At 38.9% G+C, this 26,490-nt stretch overlaps 1 protein-coding gene across 5 annotated transcripts in view; it reads right to left on the bottom strand.

The window, feature by feature from the left end:
- The window catches only part of Fam160a1 (family with sequence similarity 160, member A1), a 244,571-nt gene that overhangs the window by 165,836 nt on the left and 52,245 nt on the right, over positions 1–26,490 (bottom strand). For 2 of the 5 annotated variants that reach the window (XM_013522889.1, XM_013522892.1), the window contains exon 2: positions 12,037–12,152. The gene's annotated coding sequence lies outside the window, so the exon portion shown is untranslated. Of the gene's footprint in view, positions 1–12,036; positions 12,153–16,647; positions 16,698–19,189; positions 19,211–19,252; positions 19,352–26,490 lie in introns of those variants that run through there. The other 3 variants (XM_013522890.1, XM_013522893.1, XM_013522891.1) reach the window with 3 other exon arrangements.

Here is a 26,490-nt window from a genome sequence, read left to right as displayed (position 1 = left end):
AGCAACAAATGAACACTGGAACTGCTGACATGTTTCAAACATTAGCAGAGATTTTGAAACAGACTGAATCAGGGCCTTACTTCTCCTACCTGTTGCATGATCCCCTGTCTCTGCTTTCAAGTTTGAGCATTACTTCCCAATCACAGAAGATCCCCAAATTAATCAAGCTAATCAACTTTGTCTATGTTAGAAGAGGGTCAACTGCTTAAGAATGCAAATGACGGTAGCCTTAAAAGTATGTCTGAGACAACTTCAACACTCCATACATTCTAGATTAAAGTTAAGGCAGAATATCCTGAGATTGCCAGAAAAGCACTGAAAAGCTAACTTCCATTTCCAATATCCTATCTTCATGAAGCACAGTTTTTTGCAGTAACATCAACCAAAAAAGGTAACAAAATAAACAACATAAGCAACACACTTCAGGTATACTTACACTGTCTCCCATCACTCCTAGACGCAACCATCTAGTGGCAAGAAAACAAGCTAAGGACTTCCAATGACTCTGCATTATGGTGAGTTGAATTTTTATTTCAGTATTATTTCATTATATATCACAATGTAGTAATAACAATATAAATAAACCATCCCCTTCCACTCAGTCCATGAAAAAACTCTTTCAAGAAACCAGTATTAGTACCAAAAAGGTAGGAGACCACTGCTCTATACAGAAGCCTAATTTTGTAAAGATTTTCTGAAATCTCTCATCAAAGACACAAAAAATATCAAGGTACATTGCTGGTCCCTCAATGTTGAGACTTCATAGTGTTAAGGCCTGTCTTTCCAGTAACAAACTGACCTAACAGGATTCTTGTTGAAGCCTGGCCACAGTGATCAGATATCAAAAGGCAGAAAATGAAATATTTGGTCAGATGTCAAAGATGATCAGATATCAGGAGTGACAGGATTCTCAGTAAGCAGACTGAGAAGAATTCTTACTAACATTTGGCTAGGTAAGCCAGTCAGGATGGGGGCAGCCGGGGTCAAGGCCAGCAGAAGAAAAGGGCTCAGGGAATCTAACTAAAGTTCAGTCAATGAGACAGTCGGTCAACATTTCAGGTTAGATGATCTTTGTTGTTAGGAGCTATTCTGTCCACCTTAGAATGTTTAGCAGAGTTTCTGTGACCGCCACTAACAGGTGCGTGCTCACATGCCCACAGCTGCATGTGAGCTCCAAGTTGCAACCATCAAAAAACTCTGGAGACGTTGCCAGGCATCTCTTGGAGCCAAACATCTCCCCACACTGAGGACCACTACTTTAGAACACAGATTGGTAAGCTTTTTTCTGTAAACGGCCGGACAGAAAATATACACACATTGCAGTATACACACACTTTCTGCACCTATTCTTCTTTGTCTTTTTCCCCCAACCATTTAAAAACTGCTCTGGTAGACCATTACAAAGACAGATGGCCGGCCAGATTTGGTCCAAGAGCAATAATCTGGCAAAGTGCACTTCAGAGTAAGTACCACTTTTTCAAATAGATGTAGATGGCACACAGATAATATCATATTTAATAAAACACAGATTTACTTAAAACTATAACAATATATATTTTTTCAATCAGGATATAATGGAGTAAGAGACAGAATCTTATACCACTTTGCAGCATTCTTTGACAGTAGAAAGTCAGGCTCATTCTCAAATACACTGCTGAGAACTATTCTAAAAACATTCCCATAAATCTGCCCTTGCCCCTAAAACATACTCCAAACCTTTCATTGCTTTCTCTTGGTCCCACTATATAAGAATTTATCTTTTTTTTTAGCTGACAGTATTTGAGGTCATACTTGTTTTCATACTCTTTCTTTACCTAACATTCTGGAATGCTTCTCTAAAATCAATCTATTCCTACCTACAGAGTCTAAATGAAACAGGTCAGTGAGTCATAACCATTACAGTCAAAATGGCAATACTCTCACAACCGATATACAGATAATACCAATATAGTTAAAATAGCAGTACTTGGGCTGGGAATTTAGCTCAGTGGCACAGCGCCTGCCTGGCAAGCGCAAAGTTGTGAGTTCGATTCCCAGTACCAGAAAAAAAAAACAAAAAATAGCAATACTCCTAAAACTGATATACAGATAATACCAATCTAAATATAAACAGCATTTTTCACAGAACTGTAGAAAACAATCCTAAAATTCATATTGAACAAGAAGAGACCAAAATAGCAAAAGCAATCCTAGATAACAAGAGCAAAGTGGAAGGTATCACAGTCCCAGACTTGAAGTTGTACTACAAAACTACAGTGGTAAAAACAGCATGGTGGGCCAGGGACATAGCTCAGTGGCACAGTGCCTTCCTGGCAAGCGTGAGTTCCTGAGTTCAATTCTCAGTACAAAACAAAACAAACAGCAGGGTACTGGCATAAAAACAGGCCTGAGGATCAATGGAACAAAATAGAGGCTGCAGAAACAACTGCAAGCATATTCAAGTATTTGATTTTTTTTACACAGGGGCCGCACATCACACTGGAGAAAAGAGAGCCTCTTTAATATGGTGCTGGGAAAGCTAGCTATCCCCATGCCGAAGATTGAATCTAGACCACATACCGAACTAAAATCAAAATAGGTCAAGGAACTAAATGTTAAAACAGAAATACTTAACCTGCTAGGAGACCATACAGGTAAAACTCTTGAAATTATAGGCATAGGCAAGGACTTTCTGAACAGAACCATGACTGCACAGGAAATAGTTCTAAAACTCAACAAATGAAATTATATCAAAATAAAAACCTTCTGCACAACGAAAGAAACAACTAACAGAGTGAAAAAAACCAACAATCAGGAAAAAATTTGCTAGCTCTTCCTCAGACAGAGGACTCATATCTAAAATTTAAAAAGAAATCAAAAAAATTAGGCTCCCAAAATGAAAGACCCAATCAAACAATGGGCAAGAGCGGGGAGGGATATGAGGGGAAATATCCCTCCACTGTTGGTGGGAATGTAAACTTATACAACCACTGTGGAAATCATTACAGAGATTCCTCAAAAAGCTAAAACTAGAGGTTCCATTTGACCCAGCTATTCTTGTTCTAGTTAGCTGTTGTTCTATTTCTAACTGAAATAGTTAAAGATATTGTATTATAATGACACATGCATACCTATGTCTACAATTCATAATAACTAAATTTTTGAAGCAGCCTATATGTCCATCAACAGATGAATGGATAAAGAAAATGTGGTATTTACTCACAAATGGAGTACTACTTTGCCATAAAGAAGGATAAACTTGAGTCATATGTAGGAAAATGGATGCACCTTGAGACCATGATGCTAATGAAATAAATCAGATACACAAGTATAATAGTGCATGGTTTATTTTATATGAGAAAGCCAAAACATAAATAAAGAGCAAAATTAAAACTAGATAATACACAGTAGAGAGATAAATCTCTCTCAAATAGGAAGGGGAGTCACAGATGAGGGGAGGGGAAAAGGAGTGGAGGGAAAGGGGATAAAAAAAGAAGGTAAGATGTGTTACGTACAACTTCACACAAGGAATGTAAACATTATGTATATTAAACATGTACATTAAATATGTACTAATACAAAAAGAAAATAAAAAATTAACAGCTTCAACAAATGCATGGAGCAACTTTATTTCAATGCAAGGAGCAACTTTATTTCAATTTAATGGATTCTGTAAAGCAAATTTTAAATTAGGAAAAAGTGAAGAGAATATTTCTAAACAAATGTAGAGAAACATGTCTAGTATATAAACCACAAACTGTATAGACCAGATCTACCATGGACTTATTCTTTGATTAAAACATCAATATCAAAATTTCGCATGGTGGTACATGCCTGTAATCCCAGCACTTAGGAGGCTGAGGCAGGACTCAAAGCCATCTGGAGCTACACATTAAATTGAAAGCTCACCTGAGTTACACAGCAAGACCCTGTCTCCAATAAAATAAATTAAATTTCAGCTTTGATGGATGCAGTAGTGTATGCCGACAGTCCCAACCACCTGGGAGGCTAATGCAGAAGGGCTAATTGAGCCCAGGAGTTTGAGGCCAGCCTGTGCAACACAGTGACACTCTGGAGTCCAAAGGGAAAAAAAAGCCTTGATGATGATACAGTTTCTGGAAGAATTTGAGTTGAAGTGACAGTGTTTTTGTCCTGAAATGTTTGGGAGCTTTCACTGTTGAATCCATTTGGAGTTTCTTTATAGAATGATTTGAAGTATGATATTTGAAATATGCAACGCATTTATTATTATGGGCATGTGCCACCATGCCTGGCTTCCGCTGATACATTGAAAAAAAGATACTAACATTAATTTGTAAATTATTCACTAAAGCTATCTATGATTCTTAGGAGAAAATGACCCTATGGCAGAGACAGCTGGTTATCACTGTCTACTTTCCTTATTAACAGAACCCCAACTTTGTAGAGGGCAGCAAAAACCCAGGCTAAAACCTCTACCTCCTGTCATGCCTTGTAGCTAGAAGTGGACTCTGATACCATCTGAGGGTAAGTACATGAGGAAGGCACTTGGAAGGCCTTTCAGGAAAACTCCTAAGAGAGGATGGGGTAGGAGGCAGGCTGTGGCAAGCTCTGTTCTGCTTCCTGACTCTCCCTTCTTCCCTAGAAGGAGGACCTGCAGATGGCTAGTATTCTGCTAGCATCTAGAAAGAGTGTGGAGGCAAGGATCACACCTCAACATAGTGGAGCAGAGAGACAGAATGAACCTGGGTCCTTGATAATCAAAGAAATACTCTATTCCCTGGAGATCCTACTTCCATACTCATTTCACTTAGGAGAAAATAATCCCTTAATCTGTTTATTGATTTTTGTGGTTACTTATGGGGGAACCTAACCCTAACTGATGTATCACTAGCTAGAGTCACTTACTAAGGCAGAAGCATGAGACCTGGCAGACATTATTTGGCTCATTTAAATACTCACTGACTCTTTTAAATACTCAGTACCTATTGAACATCTATGCTGGGTAACAGAAACACAGAAATAAATAAGATTCAGTCTGCAACGTAAAACAGACAACTGCACAGGTCATTACAGCGAAGTTTAATGAGTCATATGACAGCCAAACAAAAGGGCACTAGGGCAGCATATCAGAAAAGTATTTGACACAAACTGTGGAAAGGTGTAAATGGGAAATTTGAATTGAGAACTCCAAAAGGAGACAGTAGTGTTCAGCCAGGCAAATGGAGCAGTGAGAGAAGAGAATTCCAAATAGAGGGAAGAGGATATTCAAAGGCCACAGGAAGGAAGACAGCATACAATACACTACAGGGAGGGTGAGCAGTTTATGGAGGCTGACGCACAGCATGGAGGAGGGGGTAGACAGCATTCTTCTGAGGGCCTGCAAAAGACCCGGTCCTTCTCCGGGCCTGAAAAGATGCTGAATTTGTTGCTTTATTACAATAAATAGAAGTCAAGGACCAAAAAGAAGCAAAAACTAATCAAAACATTCTCTTTCTTTAATTGTCTACTCCTCAGAAATGTCAGGTACCACCCAGGTAAGACCTGTACTCTTCTAGCTCTCTGCCTTACGGTCAGTTCTTCACCTGTCTCAACCATCCTGGTCCCCACAGCTGGTAGGACTTGCTCCACAAGAAGGGGGTTACCACAGAACAGTTCCCTGATGAATGGCGGGTGGTGCAGGGGCTAGCATGCAGATGCAGAGAAATATCATGATTATGACTTATTGCTGGGAAGACTAATACACAGCCACAAGACAAATGAACACAAAGAGCACCCATCACAGTAGGGAAGGCAAGAAATGGAGTGGAGGCCTGGGAAACACGGTTTTAACGTAGATTTAGTGGTGAACTAGAGCCCCGATCAGATGCAGGGAGGAGGAGCGTGAAGTAAAAGGGAACCCTGACTTTCTAGCGTTAGCAACTGAAAAAGACAGGGAGCAGAGTACCACAGTTAGGACCACATGATCTGAACCAAACAAGCTGTCCTGAATTCTATTTCTATCAGGTAGCCGTTTCGTGACCTTGGGAAAATTACTCAACCTCTGTACTTCAACTTCATCATCCGTAGCACAATGGCAAAAATAGTAGACTCTATCTCAAAGAACTTCATGGCTCTCAGAGTTTCTCTTTGCCTAACACATCGGAAATGCCTGACAAATGTACCTGCATTTGGCTGATGGATGACAGTGGTGCCACTTGCCAAGACAGGGAACGTGAAGGGAGAGGCAGATGTCAGGGGAAGGAACGATGAGCTCGGTTTTGGATATGTTAACTTCATGAGGCTCTGGGACATCCAAGAGGCAGCTGACATGGAGCTGAAGCTGCGAAAGTATGGGAGCCGGACACGCCTTTATGAAGGGTGGTGTTAAGGGTGACAGCTGAGCAAGGACCAGGACCTGGAAGACATGAAGCAACAGCCCCGTGGGAAGAACATGCAGGTTCCTGCAGAAAAAGAACTGAGGATTGGGAGAGCAGCTAAGTAGTAGAGTGTGTGCTGAGAATGCACAAGGCCCTGGGTTCTACCTCTAGCACCAAAGAAAGTCGGAGGGGCGGAGTTAAGGAAAAAGACTTGGAAAGTTCCTTCACTCAGTGGATGGATGGAAAGAGGAAAACAAGAGATGAGACAAAAGGAGGCCTCAAAACAAGAATTCTGTAAGGATGTGCCATAAAACCTAAAGAAAAAGAAAAGCATTCGAATGATACTGAAATGAAGGAAACATGCCATCATCCCTGGGGAATAGGATTAGAGTTTAGAAATAGAGGGTGGCGGGGAGGAGGGGAATATAAACCTCAAAGAAAAGTGGCATTCCCTAAAGCCAGGGTTTAAAGTTCACTGTTTTTATAAATTACTGTGTATGAAATCTCTATGTTTACAAGGGCCAGAAAGCTCCTTTAGTGAGTAAACTGCTTAACACAGGAGGGTTAGCCTTAGATAAAACTATAAAGAATTCTGTGTAGACATGAAAAAATCGTATTTTTTAAGGAAAGAAATAAGAACATAATTGTCCTTCAGTGAAAAACAATCTAAACTGCAGTTGCCAATAAAGTTCTAAAGTTTTCAGTTACGAAGCCTTAAAAAGCTGTTTTAAAGCACATCAACTTGAGGTTTGAAGCAAACCATGAGATATCCATGTAGTCTAAGACCACAGACATGAGAACTATTTTGGAGAGCTCAATGACATGTAGGTAACTGAGTCGTTCAAGACCTAATGAATCAGACTCTCACAGTGTGAGTTCAGGACATGATTCATGTGCACACAAGTCTGCGAACCCCTAATCTATCTGCTCAGAGGCCCAAGGACTGAAGGAAATGAATGACTTCCCCAACAGCAACTAATCCACACCTGGAACAGTTCTCAAAGTGCAAAAGGCATCAAAATCACTAGCAGGGCTCGTTAAATACAGTCTTCTGGGCTTCACGATCAGCCCCCAAATTTACTACCTCACAATTCCTGGGGGAGGTTGCTGCTGCTCCGATGGGGACCACACCTTGAGAACCTCTGGTCTAGACCACAGCTGGTATAAACTGCCCTCCAAGTATGGCGCTACACACTGGAAAGCCAACACAGGGCAGGGGTTTCAGAAATGAAGATGAAACTGAAATAGAAAACGTGATTGAACATAAATTATATTTATTTATTCCAAGCCATTCTAGTCATTTAAGGAGATATAAAAAACTCCAAAAGATACAAAGACAAAATTAAGAAAGTGATAAAACATGTGAAGAGACAAAATAGTTCAATAAATGCAAATACTAAATTAGCAAAAGAAAGTAGATAATATGAAGACTTTTAAAGCTATGACGGCTGGGTGTGGTGGTGCACCCCTGTAATCCCAGAACTCAGGAGACTGATCACCAGGAGTTCAAGGCCAGCCTTGCCTACATAGTCAGTTCAAGGTCACTCTGAACTGTATAGCGAGACTTTGTCTCAAAAAACTGCAAAAGAATAAAATAAAACAACAAAACCTATTATGACAGTATGAAAAGATGTGCAAAATGAATAAATTTCAGATCTACAGTACTATATAGGTGACTTGAGTATTTACCGTAAGTCACTTTTGAGTATCTTTTTGTGTTATTTACTTGGGAAACCTCATCCTAAACCAATCTGCGAATACATTCTTTTACTCAAAACCACTTCCAAAAAATGGCTTTCCACTGGTTCCGCACAAAGCCTGAGAAGCCACAGAAAAACATTCCTAACTCATCACCCGAATTCCACATGACATTCCCAGCACTATGCTAGAAAAGATATTATTCGAATGCTGCTATAACTGGTGTTCTTTTGTCATGCAGCTCTTAACCCTGAAATAGTACATTCAAATATATAATTCTCTCAAGAGCTCAGAATATCTGCAATTGCCTGTGTATACCTGTGATTTGTCTTGCTGGTCTAAGAACACATCCAAAATTCATAATGAATGAATTCTACAGACGGCACCTCCTAGAGAATATCACATACACTTTCTATCATATTGTCTTCAACACTTTAGAGTCCATTTTCAAACTCTTTTTTTACTTGTGATTCTTGCTGTGCTGCTGTTAGTATCAGCTACCATCCCCTCAAAAGAGAATAATACAGCTCAATGTTAGATTCCCTTCATTACCCACGTTACTTTACCCCAAGCTGCTCCCTCTGCTTCATAGTGTGTCTGCCTAGACTTCCCCTTAGTTAGGCATATTTGTAGATATAGAGATATTTACACACACATATATTTACATTTACACACACATATATATTTGCTCTCCATGTCCCCCTCCTAACATCCTCCTGGCTTCCCAAAAATAACTTCATTTCTAAGGGCACAATGTAGGCTGCAACTTTTACAAAATCAGTGTAAATACCATCCTGTCAGGCCAGGCATGGTGGCACACACCTGTAATCCCAGCACTCAGGAGGCTGAGGCAGGAGAATCACTGTGAGTTCGAGACCAGCCTGGGCTACAAAGTGAGCTCAAAGCCAACCTGAACTGCATAGTGAGACCTTGTCTCAAAAAGACAAAAAACAAACAAAAAATATCATCCTGTCAACACACGTCCTGCTGTTTTCTGGAGCTAAGCAGCAAAGGCAGGTTGTAAACAACTCCTGCTGTACAGACTGGTGAATAATTCAGAATAGCTTCAGACTTTTCCCAGAATTCATTAGTAGCTATTCTTTACCATGAGGATATGAATTCTGCTTAGGGCCTTGAAACCAATGCTTCCTAAAATATTAGGAAATCTCTCATTGGTCAGTTGACTGGGCAAAGTCCTGTAACAAGGGACACACAAGCATACAGTATGGTGAGGGATATAGCTCAGTGGTAAAGCACTTGTCAAGAATGGGCTAGGCTTTGAGTTTAATACCTACCATCAAAAAATTAAAAATCTAGAGTTCATCTAGAATCAAATCTCAAATAAGGATCAAGATGCAATATGCATACATACCAACACCCCACAATGAACATGTTCATTATGTATCACAAACATACTAATAAAAAAAAGTTTTTAAAGAAGTCATTACCCAGATAGACTTAGTAGCATACATCCATAATTCCAGCACCCTGAAGAGGCTCAAGCAGGAGCCCAAATTCAAGCCCAGCCTGGACAACTCTGTGACTGAGCAGGACCTTACCTCAAAATAAGAAAGTTTAAAAAGAGTCAAGGATGTAGCTCAGTGTGAAAGCCCTGGGTTCAACCCCCAGCACCAGAAAAAAGTCATTATCTACCATATAACTAAGATAGGGGCTGGGGATTTAGCTCAGCAGCAGAATGCCTGCTTGGCAAGCACAAGGTCATGAGTTCGATTCCCGGTACCGGAAACCACCCCACACACACAAAAAAAAAGTAACTAAGATAAAACTTAAACACAGAATCTATGCCTACTTATAGTTATTAAATCTTAGTCTAAGATGATCTTCAAATCTTTTGCATCTAAAATCCTATTTTAATTAGAAACAGGACTTTATGAGAATTTCTACATAAATATATCATGGCTATTTATGATTGTCTGCTTTCCTTATTCTAAACTTATTCTAATCTGTCTTTAAAGATAGAAACTTCACTTCAACAAATAGTGCTAGGAAAACCAGGTACCTACATGCAAAAGCATGAAGTTGGACCTTGAACTTTATACCATATACAAAAAGTATCTCAACATGCATCTAATCTAAAACTATAAAATTTATAGAAAAAAAAAAACATGTAAAGAAAGCTTCATGACATTGGATTTTGGAATAATCTCTTAGACACAACCATTGGTTAAATCACCAGTATGGAAAAAAAAAAAAAAAAACAGTGTATTTATCCAAAGAAAAACATGCACCTTTCAAAGTTAGCCATGAAAAGCAAAGTTCAGTTTTATTCAATTACATTCTCAATTTGATCTAACAACAAAGCTACATGAAAATACAACCTTATGTTAAAACAGTATACTAAATTGCTTAATTTGAAGCAAAAATCAAATACACAACTATAGAGAACCCTTAAATTTAAAAAGAGAAGCATCAAAGGTTAGATAGAAGTGTGATATTACTATAGGCAGCTAAATTAGATAGAAATTAATATACAGTCAGAGAGGGACTGGGCTCTCCAGGAAGTGAGTAAAATATAAAGACATCAGAATTGTGGCTGGAGGTACATCTGAAGAAGGCCAGGCCTGAAGATAGAGATGCAATGGCCAGGGCTACCTGCCTCCCTAAGGGGTAAACAGTAACTCGGAATTACACTGTAATTAGCCCATCTGGCCCAATGAGTCCAGATAGGCGTCAGTCACCCAGGTGGTGACGAGAGCATCTGGACCACTCCTTCCCAAAAATTCCTTTGTTCTTTCCATGTACCCCTACCATGTGACTCACTTCCCCACTGGATCAGTATTAGCTAAGCAGCTATACTTATAATCCTATAGGTTGACTATGATTTGACCCACTTTGTATTCACACTGTGACCCTGTTATATAAATTACCCTTGACAAAGAGCCCGGTGGAAACCTACTTCCAGGACTCCTCCTGTCTCTCAGGAGCTATCTCTCAATAAACCTTTCCTACTCTTACCCTCTGCTGTTCCTTCAAATTCATTCTTCGATTTGCGGGGACAGCAACTGAGCACATCTGACATCTGACAGGTTGGAAGCTATATTTCTCCTCTACTGATATTACTGCATCAAGGATGTCAATGTTTGGCAGCACACCTTTGTAAAATGCAGATTCCCAAGCCCTGCCCCTTACCATTTCTATTTGCACTGAGAAAATAGATGGAAGCTAATAATCTGCATTTTCTTTTTTTTCTCCCTCTACTCCCTGCTGAAAACTGAACCCAGGACCTCACTCACGCAAAATACCCTCTAGCACTGGGCCCCCAACCCTGTAACTTGAAAAGTAATCTGAACTTTTAATGTGTATTTTTAACAAAAATTCTAGTAACACTTTGAGAAACACTGCAAAACATCCACAGGAAATCATTTATAAAAATCAAAGCCATAGAAGTATACCTTATAAGGAAGTTTAGATAGCATCTTACTATAGCATCTTATTCAACCTGATTAATACTAGAACCTCTCTACAATACTGACTGAATGACTGATTTTAATAAGAACTTCAACATTTATACCCTCAAGTAAATACGTCTATGTAGTCTAATTACTTACTTTAACAATACTACCATTATCTGAAATTCACGATCACTTCTTAGAATTAGTTTTCAACACAGTGTGTAAGCCTTCAAGTACATACACAAATTACAAGACGGAAAACTGGTTTTCTTATGGTATTGTTCCTTGCTTTTGATGAAAACCAGAATGCCTCCACACCATTGTCCTGGCTTTAAAGGAGTGGAGAGTATTTCCCAAATTCATCCTTTCAAGGCTGAGAGATGCAACCACAGAAAACAGGATGCTTAAAAGAATGCAAGCAGAGGACCTGCACGTAGCTCTCAAAGAAGTATTTTTTAAACACTTTGAGTAGAAGAATGAGTATAGGCTCTCAAAAAGCCTGTTCTGAATAATGTTCACCCAGATCAGTAAGTTCAAGTAGGCTTGTTTAAGAAATTATTATTGAACATTACCAAACACATCAATATTAATAATAAAGGAGGACATACCTGTGACTGCTTTCTTTGACAAACTCAGTAGTATTTGGTCACTTCACTCTCCAGAGAAATGTAAAAAATTTCTCTAGCATCCAGCTCTGGCAGGAAACCCCAGAAAGCTTTCAGATCTACAGAAAGGAAGGAAAAATGTCTCACCATCATTAATAAATTACGACACCCAATCTACATTTCTCTATTTTCTCCCTTCCCATATACCACCATATAGTGTGCACGGAGTGAGTTCTCCTCAGCCTGCATTTATCTTTATGATAAAGATAAACAAATAAATGAATGAATGATAAATAATGAATCTTTATTTAGAAATCTGAAAAATGAGAAAAGCTTTCGAGCCAGCAGAAAGTAACCAGGAAGTCTTCTAAGAGATGTAATTATATGGTTCTTTCAGAAGAGAATAAAAAATGTGAAACTAAATCCACATGTATGAATCAACAGCATCATACTGAGATAATAATGGCACTATAATATAGAATAGCAAACAAGGAACCACAAGTAACTTTTATAAACAACTTTCAAAAAATGGGCAATACTCCAAAACATCCCCAGGTACCTCTGACCTATCTAGACACTAATCTCTGAAAGTTCCAGTCTTTGCCATCCCACTGGCAAAGTCTACTTTGGTCTTAGATATGCACCTCATACCACCAGGCCTAATTGGCAAGATAAGTTTCACAACACAAATGCAAGGCTTCACCCTTACTCCACAACCAGGAAAACATGAATTTGAAAAGAATCAATCTAGGAAATTATCCAAAAGAAATACAAAAACAAAAGACAGCAGGGCAGCAATAAAAAACATTTAAAGTGACTAACCCTACAGTCAGGTACAAAAGGCAGAAACTGAAGAAAATACTAAACAAAAGCACAAAAACTCATTATTTAACATCACAATAGGTAGAAGTTAGAGAAAATTTACCAGAAAAAATATCTTTTAAGAAAACAAGGAAGACATGGTGACCTACACTGTAATCTCAGGCAGGAGGATCACTGAGAGTTTCAGGCCAGCCTGGGCTACATAGTTCAAAGCTAGCCTGAACTACATAGCAAAACCCTGTCTCAAAAAAGAAAAGATCACGAGAAGCCACTTTGAAGATATCAATATGTAATACAACCACCATTGTTAATTCCCTACCACTTTGTTTGTAACTCTGTATTGTCTGTATTGTGCTTGTGATATGTTGTAAAATGTTGTATGTCTGTTAATGTTTCCCTCCTTTTATCTTTAAAATAAAAAAAAAGAAAAGAGTAAATATTATACTTAAGTGTTTAAAGTAGAAACAATTTAAAAGCCCAAAAGGAAAAGAAAATAGAAAAAAAAATACAAACAAAGCTTTTGCAAATGAGGGGAATGATTGGGGGAGGGGGAAAAAAAGAATCAAGATGTATAATGTACAAATTCCCTACGATGAATGTGATCATTCTATACATCAAAAGTGTACCAATAAAATTAACTTTTAAAAAACAGCCCAACAGAGGAACAGTCAAATAAATTGGGTACAACCACATAATTTAATCACAATTCTGTCAGCTATCAACAAATTTTATGAGTTTAAAATACAAAGAAAAAAGAAAAATCAAGGTACACTGTTGAAATTACATATAACCACAACTATTTACAGAGATGCAAAAGACAAGATATAATCTATTCTGATATAGTTATAAATAGTAGGCAAAATATTTCCCCATGTTTACATGGTTTCAGGTGAGTAATTCAAGTCAGTCTTGTAGAACAAATACATTTTTTCAGAATCTCTACATTCTAAGCACTTCTCAAGGACACTCCTTGATGTCACAACTTTTATACAACAGCTCAACGTAAGATGGCTCCTGTAAGTCACTATAAGAGGGTGTATATGCATGCGCATGCGTGTGAGTGTGTGTGTGCGTGTGTGTATTTAACCCATAGATGGCTTCAAAAGCTTAGAATACATTGTAACGAACTTTTCATAAAAGAAAAAAAGGGATGAAGTAGCATAGTATGGCCTTAATCCTCAAAACTGGGCATAGTACAGTGGCACACACCTATAATCCCAGGTCTTAACAGGCTGAAGCAGAAAGATTACAAGTTCAAGGCCAGCCTGGACAACTTAGCAAGACCCCATCTCAAATTTTTAAAAATAAGCTGAGTGTGATGGCACACAATGGTAACACCAGCACTAAGGAGGCTGAGGCTAGAGGATCACAGGAGAGTCCAACCTGGGATACACTGTGAATTCAAGGCCTGCTAAAAAGTAAGTAAAAAATAAATAAATAAATTAATTAAGATTAAAAGGGCTGGGGTGCAGCTCAGGGTCCACAGAGTGCGCCTGGATTCAGTCAATACCACAAATAAGAACAGAACAGACAAGACCCAAGGCATAGCAGCAGTGGTGACTGGACATGAGAAGGAGAGGACATGAAAAGGTGAACATTGCACATGCAAACAAACAAGCTCTTCATAGTCAGATTTCCTCAGTGATCCAAATTAGCTTTCTGCACTGTAATCAATTAATGGCTTATCAAGTACCTAGGAACTTGGAGTATCACCTTGTAGTCAGGACTGTGGGTATTTAATCGCAAGAGGTTTTGCAAGTACTATTTCCAAAATCCCACATCAACAATTCTGTCATTGCACACTGGAGAGATACAGGCTCTTCTGCTGCCTCTTAAAAAATTACAGATTGCTTCCAGATGCTTTTCAGGTGATTTCAAGCCTTTCCTCACTCTGCAACTCATGAATTATGAAAGGGCATCCCTACTTCACGAGAAATACTTCTCCCATCTCCGCGTCCGCTCTATATTCTCCTCTTGCACTCTGTGTTCAGCACTCACACATATGCTTTTACTTAGGTAGCGAGCCATTGCTATGTATCAGTGCAGGCTTTACTAAGAGCCACTTTTCTACTTCACCTTCATGGTTCCGCCAGCAGCAATGCTTCACAACTTCAAAGGAAGCCAAGTCCTCTGGCAGTAATGTACAAGACGACATTAAAAAGCAAGGTTAAATGAGACACGAGCAGACTGAAAGGACTTTCTTACAATTCACTGGTTCCTGATAAGTCCCCTGGTTGTCATCTTATTTAAAAACAAAATAAGTCTTCTGCTAAACAGGGGGGACAAGGGCAGTCAGCAATTCAGCCACCCTCAGCTCTCTCCCTGGGCAAGCGCTTTCCTTCTAACAATACCTTCTACCTCCACAGAATAAAATCAAATTCAGCCTTAGCTCCTTCGGTGTAATTAGCTATGTCACAGCCCTAATTTCAACAGAGAAACAAAGTTTAAAGCTCATTTCTAGACGGCACACATTCAGTGAATTTAGACGTCCACTGTGCTAAGTTTAAAAATCTGCTAATAGGCAGAGTGCACACAAAGAACAGCAAGCTCACCAAACGAGCACTGTTCTGGGGCAGGGCGAGACGATTTCTACCCATAGCCTGGATTTCTCCATCAGAGAAACAAATGTAGGGGGCGCTGGCACAGGAGGCATGGATTTCTCTACATCACTGGATTGGCTGAGCTGTGATATAATCAAGTGCTTTCCTGGAGGGTAATTAACAAATTAACCAACTGAGCGAGAAGTGCCAAACCATTCAACAAGTTTTCAAATATATGAAGCTGACTAAGCTAATCACTGAATAATTTCATTCTCCAAAAGGGCTGACGTGGGACAGGTACTACATTATTCATGTTCACGTGTACAAACTCGCAGAGTTGAACAAAATATTCCACACTGGCCCACAGTCGTCCCTGATACTAAACACACTAACAATAACTTAGAGTCTTAAAGTTTTTAGACCTATACTGATCACTGAAATCTAATTCCTGAGTTTTACACATGACAGAACTGAAGAGCAGGGAGACTAAGTGACCTGTTCAAAATTAAGCAGACAGAAAATGGGAAAGACAAAGGTAGCTGCTGTATCTTAAACTCCCACAGTGATGCTACATACGCTTGAGGCATCTTGATCACAATTCCTCGGGAATCAATCCATTAAGTTGATTTCATTGCTCCACTGACCAGAAAATCTAGCTTTAGGGAAAGCAAAATCAATGAAGCGTCAGTCTTCAACTTCCATCCAATCCCTGAAATTTCATAATAAAGAATTCTGTCTTGCTCCCAAAAAGCCCAGTGCAATTTGGATGACCTTGAGAGGGTCTCACATACAGAGCAAATGAGTGAGTTGGAGCGTATTATAAGAGGGAGGGAAAACAGGCAGAGACTACAGCATCTTAGAAATATATCAAGAATATAGATTTATTAAAATGAAGGTGAACAAAACCAAACTCAAGTGTTTAAATGATATTTTTCAACAACTACTCATAAGGTTTTTTTTTTTAAAAAAAAAAAAGTAGTCACTGTTCAAAGTTCTGTAATCAGAACTTTTGAAAAATGTTGCATTCTAAATACGCTTCTTGAATACTCCCAAAGCATGATATGTGTACTAGGGCTTTATGAAGGCCTACAGAAAAGAAGCTGCTTGGTTTTGTTTAGCCCAACGTTTCCCAAAGTTATCTGACATCTCTGATCTGCACAGCGTATACTGACATCCACCAAGAAATCCATTTCAGGAAGTACATTCAGCATCACTAGTGAAGCACCTAAGTATGACACCCATTCAGCAGTACCTGTAATGAGAGAGGGTTCCTCTTCAAGACTCAACTGTAGAAATCAACTCCTGAAGAAAAGGAACCCCATGGTTACAACAAAAGTAACCACCCATTTGTGCTAAGTGCAGAGGACAAAGCATAGTCTAAGTATTTTTTTTTTTTCTGTGAAGAGGCTGTGTGTGTCATCAGCCACCAAATTACCCTCTACAGACAAACAAAAGGATCTTTTTAACACAAATATATTACATACATTGTTCCCTACCTCACATTTTCCCCCAAACAATATACACTCACAATGTTTATAAATTGCCATGTGAAATATAAAAATATATTTTGTTTTTTGGTAATTTTTGACTGTGGCCTTTCCACTACCCGGCCATAAATAATGCAATTAGCCAGAATCCCCCCTATGAACATCTAAGTCATCTCTAGTCTTTACTCTGTGTAAACACTACCAGCATGGGTATCTTCACATACAAAGGATTTTTTCATGCACATAATATGTAGATATATAGAGGATACACTCATAGAACATGTAAATGTATTTCTATCTGGGGCTATGTATTTTTATCTAGAAAAAGTGTCTAAAACTGAAATTCCTAGTCTAAGGAATATAAAATTTTTCACATTATAGATTTTGCCAAACTGCTGATTAAAGATTGTATTGTTTTATATTCAAACTTTCTACAGAAATTTTTTAATCTTTCCCATCTAACCATGATAAATGCTACCTCAGTGTAGTTTTAAGGTGCGTATCTCTTAAAATGAGCACAGTTTTGCATCTTTCCATATAAGCTACTGTTATTTCCCTTCATGTAAACCATCTCCTTCCCATTTTTCTACTGGACTGTTGGACTTTTTCTTACGGATTTGCAAGAGTTCTTTAATATGAGAATTAGTCCCTTTGTGATATAAGAAGCAAAGATTTTTTTTCCAACTTTCTTGATTCTTGTCTTATGCACAACTTTTTCAGGCTAGTTTAGTTTTTATAATCAAAGTTAGCAATTTCTTCTTTTATGACTTCCCAGTTTGCTGTTTTACTTAGAAAAGCCATTTTTTACTCTAAGATTATAAAATAACTTTCTAATGTTCTTTTATGACCTACTTTATTTACGAAATATCTGTTGAACTCTGATTGACTTGGGCTTAACATTTTGAGGTGCTGCTCCAATTGCACTTTCCCCCTGATGACAACCAGGTTTCCCCACTGCCATCTACTAAAAGGACAACCTTTGAATACCACCTTCTCCATGAGCTAAATGTGGCACATAGTACCAATTTTCCAATTCTTTTTTTTTTGTTTGTTTGTTTGGTTTTTCTCCGGTACCGGGAACCGAACTCACGACCTTGCGCTTGCCAGGCAGGCGCTTTTTGCCGCTGAGCTAAATCCCCAGCCCCAATTTTCCAATTCTTATAGCCTTGCTATGCCAGGTTTTGATCTCTTTTGTCCCAGCTGTTTGTGTTTGTTTGTTTTTCTAAGTGAACACAGAATCAGCTTGTTTATACTCCCCCCACCAAAAAGTCTATTGTTCACTATAATTACCTTAAATATACTGATTAATTTAGGCAGAACTGACATATTTATATTAAGAGTATGACAGCCCTTCTAATTTTTTTCATACCCTTTTTGTAACACTCAGGAACATTTTTAAATGTCTTCAGATACAGTACACCTATTTCTTAAATTTATTCTTAGGTTTTTTTACCCTCTTTTATGCTGACAGTCTTTTCTTCCATTAAATCTCTTAACGGGTTATTCTCAGTATATTATAATATAGTAAATGTGCCTGCATACCCAATATTATTTCCATTTTTATGGCTTTCACATAGACTGAGAATTTATTATAAACATAGTATTTACTATATTATAGTAAATATCACATTTACTATGTTGTAATTATTCTTTATAATAAGTTTTTCACTTGATTCTCCTGGATGTTCTAATTGTATATCCCCTTATTTGCAAATAACATTCATTTCTTTTCTTTCTGATTTTACACCTTTTTAACTTTTTCTTTCTCTTGTCTAACCACACTGGTTTGTGATTCCACAACACCATTAATAGTCAAAAATAGTGGATATCCTTATTTTTCTCCTAAATTTAACAGCAATGTTCTCAAACTCCCCCTTCAATATGGCGTGCAATACTATTATTTCAGTTCTTATAGCCTTACTATGCAGGTTTTAATCTCTTTTTCCAGAACTGTCCTAGCTATTCTGGGATTGAGATGAACATACCTTACTTTGCTAGGATATTTTCCTAATTATATTTTTATACTTTAAAAATCAACAATAAATACTGAATTTTATCCAATCTTTTTTCTATTTAAATTTAATAAGATAAATGCCATTAATAAATGTCAAGCCAAGCATGGTGGCGCATGTCCATAATTCCAGCACTCTGTAAGCACAGGTGGAAGCATCGAAAGTTTGAGGCCAGCCTGGGCTACGCAGTGAGTTCAAGGCCAGCTTGTGCTACACAGCAAGCCTCTGTCTCAAATCATCATCAGCCCCCACCACTGAACTCTTCTTGCATTCCTCAAATCTAAAATAAACTTACTTGCTTTGTTTGGTGTTTTGCTCTTGTAGCTTTGGCACAGCACACGCAAAGGTGCTCCCTCACCTGATTTCCCAAGGCTCCCACACGCTGAGCAGTGCCATCACGCCTGCTCTGCCGCTCACTCACTCTTTCCAGCCGCGCTGCCTCCACACACACCGGCTTGCTCTCACCTCAGTGCCTGCCATGCATGTTGTTCTGATCCTCTGTCCCCAGACAGCCTCTCTCCTGTCTCTGCTGACATGACCTAATCACAGAGGCCTTTCCTGTCTACCGCACTGAAAACAGAAACTGCCTTCCAAGTTTGTCCCTCTCCACTCCTGACCCTGTCTTACTTTTGTTTGTAGCACCTGTCACCATCTAAAAATACTCACAAGTATGTGGAATATTTAATATCTATTAATATGTATATTCCACTTCGCCCAGGAGCATGTAAGCTCTGTGAGGTCAGAAGCTTCACCCACCCTGCTCAGCACTCGCTTCCCAGCACCACCGCAGGCTGCAAAGTACCGACTTGATAAACATATAAACGCCTGTTTTGTACACAAGAAAAATCAAAGCTTAAAGAAATTAACTAAATCCCACACTGGCAAAGCTGAGACAGCAATTCAATCTGACTTTCAGTTCCTTAGGTTTAACCATTAAAACACAAAATGCTCATACAGTCTTATGAATACTAAATCACAAGTTAATGACATCACTAAATGAAAATCAGAAATCAGAGGAAACTGTGCAGACAATCCCCACTCAAGGTTAGAGAAAAGAAGTCAGAAGCTGGTCTCCAAATAATGCCTTATGAAGAAAATGCTCAACAGGGAAGAGAAACTGGAATGAGGGAAAGGAGAAAAGGGAAAAGGAAAAATAGATATATATATACAAATAAGTATAAATACATTATATTTATATACATACACACACACAGATTAAGATGGTTATACCACTACTTGCTATTAGCTGATCTTGTATTTTTCTCATGTGAACTGATATTTTAGGGTTCTGTATTTCTTGTTTTTACACTTAATAATATAATGGAACTCTCATACAGGATTTAAATTTTCTTTATTTTAAAGAGAATAGTCAAAAAATAAAAGAACAATAGCAAAATACAAACAAAACAAAGCAAGGATAGTAGGGATTTAACTTTGAAATAACTCTTTATTCTTTCAAAGTTGAATCTGTTTTAGTTTCCATGGGCAAGTTACAATTAGGTATTCTTCATTTTCTCTTTCTCTTCTATCCCTGGGCTACATTCTTCCCTCAATTCCACTCTGAGCTAAAAACGAAATTTCACAAATCTGTGTATATGGCATTAAACAGTATCTTGTTTTCAGAATTCAATCAAACTTTATTTTAGAACTGTGGGACTAACCCAACATTGCAGTGTCACATTTAATTTCATTAATGTAAATCAAATGAGTAAAAATTGGGCTAGTAAGGCATAACTGTGAATTTAAAAAGCAAGCCTTGTTTGCTTTATTTCTAAATAGCAAATAGCATCATTTTCCAACATTTACCATAAAATTATAGTAACTTTTCCAAATGGCACACGCTTGAGGAAAGCCAGAAGAGAACTTCTCCAATAGTTCATTATACTGTTGCTCATAACTTCCTAAATGTCTCTCTTCACTGACTCCTATTCAAAGGTAAATGGAAGGCAGTAAAATTTATGGAAAATACATCCAACTGCTTAAAATGCATCAACCAGAAGAGAAAAGATGTTAGACCTGTACAAGGAGCTGAGAAACTGCACCGCCTTCTCTTGATTTTGGTGACAGGTAACACCGCTGGCAGACCCGTCAGGTTCTGAAACACTTCCCCTATAGAGCGGGACTTCATCGGAAGTCCTCACCTTAGTAGAAGCCAGAGTAAACGCCTGCCCCTTCACATTTTTACACAGCATCACTTTGTATACCACAAATGTTAGTTTTCACACCAGGGAGGAAGCTAATCCTAGCACACTGGACCAATTTCCACTTTCTTAGAACATTCTGTTGATTGTTCCCTTTACTTGCTTAGCAGTCAGGATGAGGAGAAGCAGCAAATGATCTTTCTGAAAACCTGTAAAACATAACCAGGTACGTTTGCCCTTTAAGCTCTGCACAGAGACAGGTGAAATTAAACTCAGGTCTAAGGTTTTAAATTTTGCTATGAAAATTATATTCTAGCACTTGACTCAAATGTTGCAAGATTTTAATAAAATGAAATTATTAAAGTGAAGTCAACTGAAGTCAATTTTTACATTTCATGGGGCAAGGGAGAGACATTAAAGAAGACTTTTTTAAAGTAACATTTTAAAGATACCACACTTTATAAAATTACAGGAGAAAGTGAGAATTGTACCAATTCAAAAATCCCTTAGTGTAGGGAAGTAAAGAAGTGTCATGAGGATTAAGTGTTTTTTAAAAAAGAAAGCTAAAGTCTTAAAATTTTAAAAATTAAAGATCAGCATGAAGAAAACTGTGCTCAATATAAAAAGGAATTTATTCATTTTGCTTAATACTAGTCTGTGTAGCCCTTTCTCTACGAATTCTAGAGATTCTTATAAATGTTATCCAGTTAATCCTTCAGTTACCAGTACAACCGGAAAAGGCACTGCTCTTATTTCACAGAACAGACTTTAGTAAGACAAAGACACACAGAGAGATGTGTATGTGTGTTAGTTTCAGAAAACTTCAAAGCAAAGAATATAGAAATTACACCCTGTTTCTTTTTTGGCTTGGGCTTTTTTAGAGGGGAGAGAGGTGAAACACACACACACACACACACACACACACACACACACACACACACCAGAAATATATACAATGTAAGACTGGCTTAAGTGAGCAAGCAGATTTGGAGTTTATTGTCCAACGGTCATGTGACAGACTTGCAAGAAAAATAGGTTTATACAACCCCAGTTCACATACCATCATTTGAAAAATATGTTTTTTATATCAAACCCTAAATATCCTGCATGTTTTCTAATCCTGACAAACAAGCATCACCATTTCCATCTCTGCTCCTGACTCTTGAATGCAAGAGATGTTCTGAAGCACTAAATGCTAACATTCCTATAAAATCCCTAACATGGAAAACACTAAGACAGTAAAATAAGACAAGCTGCTACAGAAGACAGAACAAGAGAAAAAGATCCCGCCCTCTGCAGGGACAGGCTCAACAAGCAGTGTGATAAAGGTCCTTGGCACCCAAGGGGCACCCTGCACGTATCTCTGTTAGTATTTGTTTACCTGTTTCATCCCGACAGGAGGCTATGACCTCCTTGAAGGCAAGGCCTAGGCTTTACATCACCCTAGTCTACCAGCTGCTGAATTCAAAGAAATGCACTAAGAATAACTGACTTTCCTAAATTCTCTTGTCAGTAAAACTCACAGCATTTATGTTCTGTGAATTTTTTCCCCTGGATGCTGGGGATCTAAGCAAGGGCTTTGTGTATCCGAACCAAGCATTCTAGCACTGAGTTACATCTTTCAAGTCCTCAATTTTTAAGACGATCCCTCCCCGACAAAAAGCCCAGCATAGAGACCCATGAGTGTAATTCTAGCACTGTAATCCCAGCAGGCCACTCGGACTGAAAGTTCAAGAACAGCCCAGGCAATTTAGTGACCCTGTCCCCAAATAAAAACTGCAAAAAAAGGCTGGAGATGTACCTCAGTGTGAAGGCCCTGGGTTAATCCCTAGTACTGCAAAAAAAGTCTTTTAAATCCTATCCTGAACACATATTACAAGCCAAATGATAGTAAAAAGGATTTTTTAAATTATGAAAGGAAAGCTATTTTAAAGTCAGATCCTGAGTCAGCAGACACTAACTTGATGGTAATATGCTTCACAATAAACAATAAGTCTTGTAACCACACAAGTGTTTCCTAACCCTACATGTATGTCTGGAGTCTGTCCAGACAGGTGAGCAAACAACCTCAAAATGCCCATGATGTCACAGTGTTTCTGGACCGCTGACTGACATGCTGTTGAAATCAGGCTTCATCTGCTTGGGTGTTGTCTGTCTGTTCTGTTTTTGTTTCTTGAGCTGCACTGGTCTGACTGCACTGTCCAGGCTGGCCTAGAACTGCAGAGCTCCAGCAATTCTGTCTCAGCCTCCCTGGTAGCTGGATTTACCTTCTTTATTCCATGCAAATAAAGTCTGTCATACTAGCTTCCATCACAGGAAGCGTACATTTGTAGTATGATTTGGGTTTAGTTTTCTTATTGGAAAAAGGGATACTAAAGTTAAAAAGGGATGATGCCAGGAAAGACCCAGAGCTAAAAGGAACTTCAGGGAAATCCAGGGGTCTGCTTTGCTTCAGCCTCTCTCCACAGTCTTGAACCTTTGAATATGCTCCCAAGAAACACACAGACCACCAGCGCAAGTTGGAAGAATGACTGGCACGTGGCCCTGTCGCTCCTGCACCAGGCACCTGCCTCTCCGTAACTTCCTCTGCACATGCACTCACTGGTTCCCAGATGCTAAGAGTTCCCTGAGACAGAGACAAAAAAAAAACCTCACTGAAGTAAAAATGTGACTTTTGGCATCATGCTCTGACTTTAAAAGGTCAAGTCCCCACTAGATAGCATTTGAGAGAATTCATTAACATCATGCCCACTACCTCTGCCCCACAAATAAAAATCCTGGAGCAAAAAGGCAATATGGCCACAGGCCAATGACAGGAAGATTAAAACTTCAGTAGAAGGACGCAGAGGGCAAAGATATTATTATCAGTTACCCCATGTACACTCCTAACACCGACATCAAGGACACAGATTATTTACATGACCCATAGGTTTCAGCAGACGGGCTGAGGAAGGCAGGGCAGGAACCCTCTTCTCTTTCTTCTCGTTACTGCAACAGATCACAGATGTACAAACCCTAAAACTAATACAAATATTTTACACCCCCCGCAAAACAGTCCAAATGGCATTAATATGTATATTCCTGATAGGAAGACGTAGTCGCTTGCTCAGAGGTCACTGTCATTATCAAACACCTCTGCCTTACTGGCAAAGAGAACTACACTCACACTCACACCCACTGGCAGCAGGGAACTGAGGTAATGACTGACACCTTGATGCCCTTTTCAGTGACCCCACTGAGTGAGACAGTCATTCAAGTCAGAACAAGAATCTTTACAAGATACTTCGTAAGCACAAATATTCCCTCTGGAGAATAGGCTCTGCGCCCAGCATCAGCACAAACACTTTCACATGGCAGCCTGCCTTCACATACAGCACCTCTTTATGACTACATCCTAGAACGACGCATTTGCAGAGTCAAAGTAAATGAAATGTCCATATATACGGCTTTCTTTCCTACACTATTAGGAAAAAAGCACAAGGAGAATAAGCTGAGGTGCTGACCTCCGGCTCAAGCACAAATGGAATTACTCTGCCACACATTATTTAAAAATGCAAAGCACAATTCTCAAGTTAATTTGTCACTTGGAGAAAGCACGGTGCTTTTATGATGAGAATTCATTTATGAGAGGCTTAGCACAGTTTTTCCCTTAACCTTCTCAATTTATCTTACATTCGCTACTCTTCCACAGCAAACTTTTATGTGCAATTTTAAGGCTGTGTAATATAAGTTACAAGGTCACTCGTCTTTGAAACCCAAAGAACAATCTCATGAAAATGAGGTGATGGTAACCAGCTGCCAACGGTATGCCCTCTCCTGACCCAACATACTAAAAAATAGGATTGAGCAGGATTTTGTAAGATTTTTGTGAACAAAAGAAGAAAAATATGGGGTCAGCTTTCATTTAACTGAGAAATGGAGAAATCACATTCATCCATAAAGCTTTGTTTAAAAAAAAAAGCATTAAAATAAGGAACACCAAAAAAAGAAATCCAAATTTTAATATGGTCCATTTCCTTCAAAATGACTTTACATTCTGGTAAGCATCATGAGACTTCTCTAAGCAATCATCCAACCTCTCCCGCCACCGCCACCCTGTGATGGGAATCAAACCCAGGGTCTTACACACGGTAAGCATTCGCTCTGCCTGGAGCCACACTCCCAGCCTGAGCGTACTGAGAAGAAACTAGAGGACGAGCCCAGTTTCAGTGCTGGGAATGTCCAACACTCACACTGTTTCCTCTTCTCAGCCTGAGTTGTACCACCTATAAGTAGGGATAATATCCTCCTGCTCTACAGATCTGATGCAATCAAATTTTAAAAAGAAGACCTACCAGAAATTACTGGGTATGCTGGAAACCACTATCCAAAGGCATTAGAGCTGATGACAGGAACTAGGGTGCACCCTTTCCAAAAACAGAAAGACAAGAGTGCACAAGTACAGAACTGTATTGTATACTTAATATATACAGTAACACCTGGAGCAGACAAGACTAAAATAGGGTTAGCCACATCTGAATAGAAAGTTCTTCCAGTTTAAATGGCTATAAATCTTGAGGAAATTTCTTTAACACATTCCCAACAGGGCCATAATTCATATTTCTCTCTGCGAGGCAGCTCTGAGCCATTGGTGGTACACGGATAACTATTCCCTCAGGCAGCATGGGGCAGTTCCATCAGGCAGTACAAACCACTCGATGGGACAGTCATGCATGCACCACCAGTGGTTCAAGCTAGCAGAAACATGTTAAACTATTACCTAAAACCAACCAAAGCAATGGTTCGTCAGATTTTTGGATGGGAAGGGTAACAGGAAGGGAAGGACAATAGATCCTTTCCAGAATCGATAAAAATTATAAAACCTTCCATCCACAAAAAGTATTTTTTCTGACATCAGAGGTGGCATCCCAAGCAGGGAATCCCATTACAAGCTTCTGTATGACTTCCTAGTTAAGCATAAACACACAAGAGAAAAGGAACAGAGTTATAATGACAACAACATTCTCTGACTTTGATTATCAAGGTTACATAGGTGATATGCTTGGGAAATCCTCCATCCGAACCTCGTTGGAGACAGTCTTCATCCCAGGTACCTTAGCAGTATTCAGACAAAGGTGGCCCTCACAGGTCAAGAAGAAAAATCACTTCCTTTAGTAAACAACCAGGACAACATTAAAAAAAAAAAGTGTTCATACACATTCAATGGCTATTTCAGAATTTCCACATAAAAAAGGCTTAAAGATAGCAAGCTAATTAGAAGCCCAAAGTACAGGATTCGTTTTGAAGGTAAACTTGCTGAAGACTTAACATAAAATTGAAAGAATATCAAATTTCCATGGCAACCCAAGAAATCATGGGGGGAAGAGGGGCAGGATAAGGCATCCCAGGCCAACTCCTGGCACCACCACTGGGCTCGCTGACACCAGTAGTTCTCAAGCTATAACACGCTACAGAG

This window comes from Chinchilla lanigera, unplaced genomic scaffold, assembly GCF_000276665.1.
Source record: "Chinchilla lanigera isolate Chin_1 unplaced genomic scaffold, ChiLan1.0 scaffold00070, whole genome shotgun sequence".
Classification (NCBI taxonomy): Eukaryota; Metazoa; Chordata; class Mammalia; order Rodentia; family Chinchillidae; genus Chinchilla; species Chinchilla lanigera.
The sequence above is the reverse complement of the archived record's forward strand: the minus strand, read 5'-3'. Positions and strand labels throughout refer to the sequence as shown.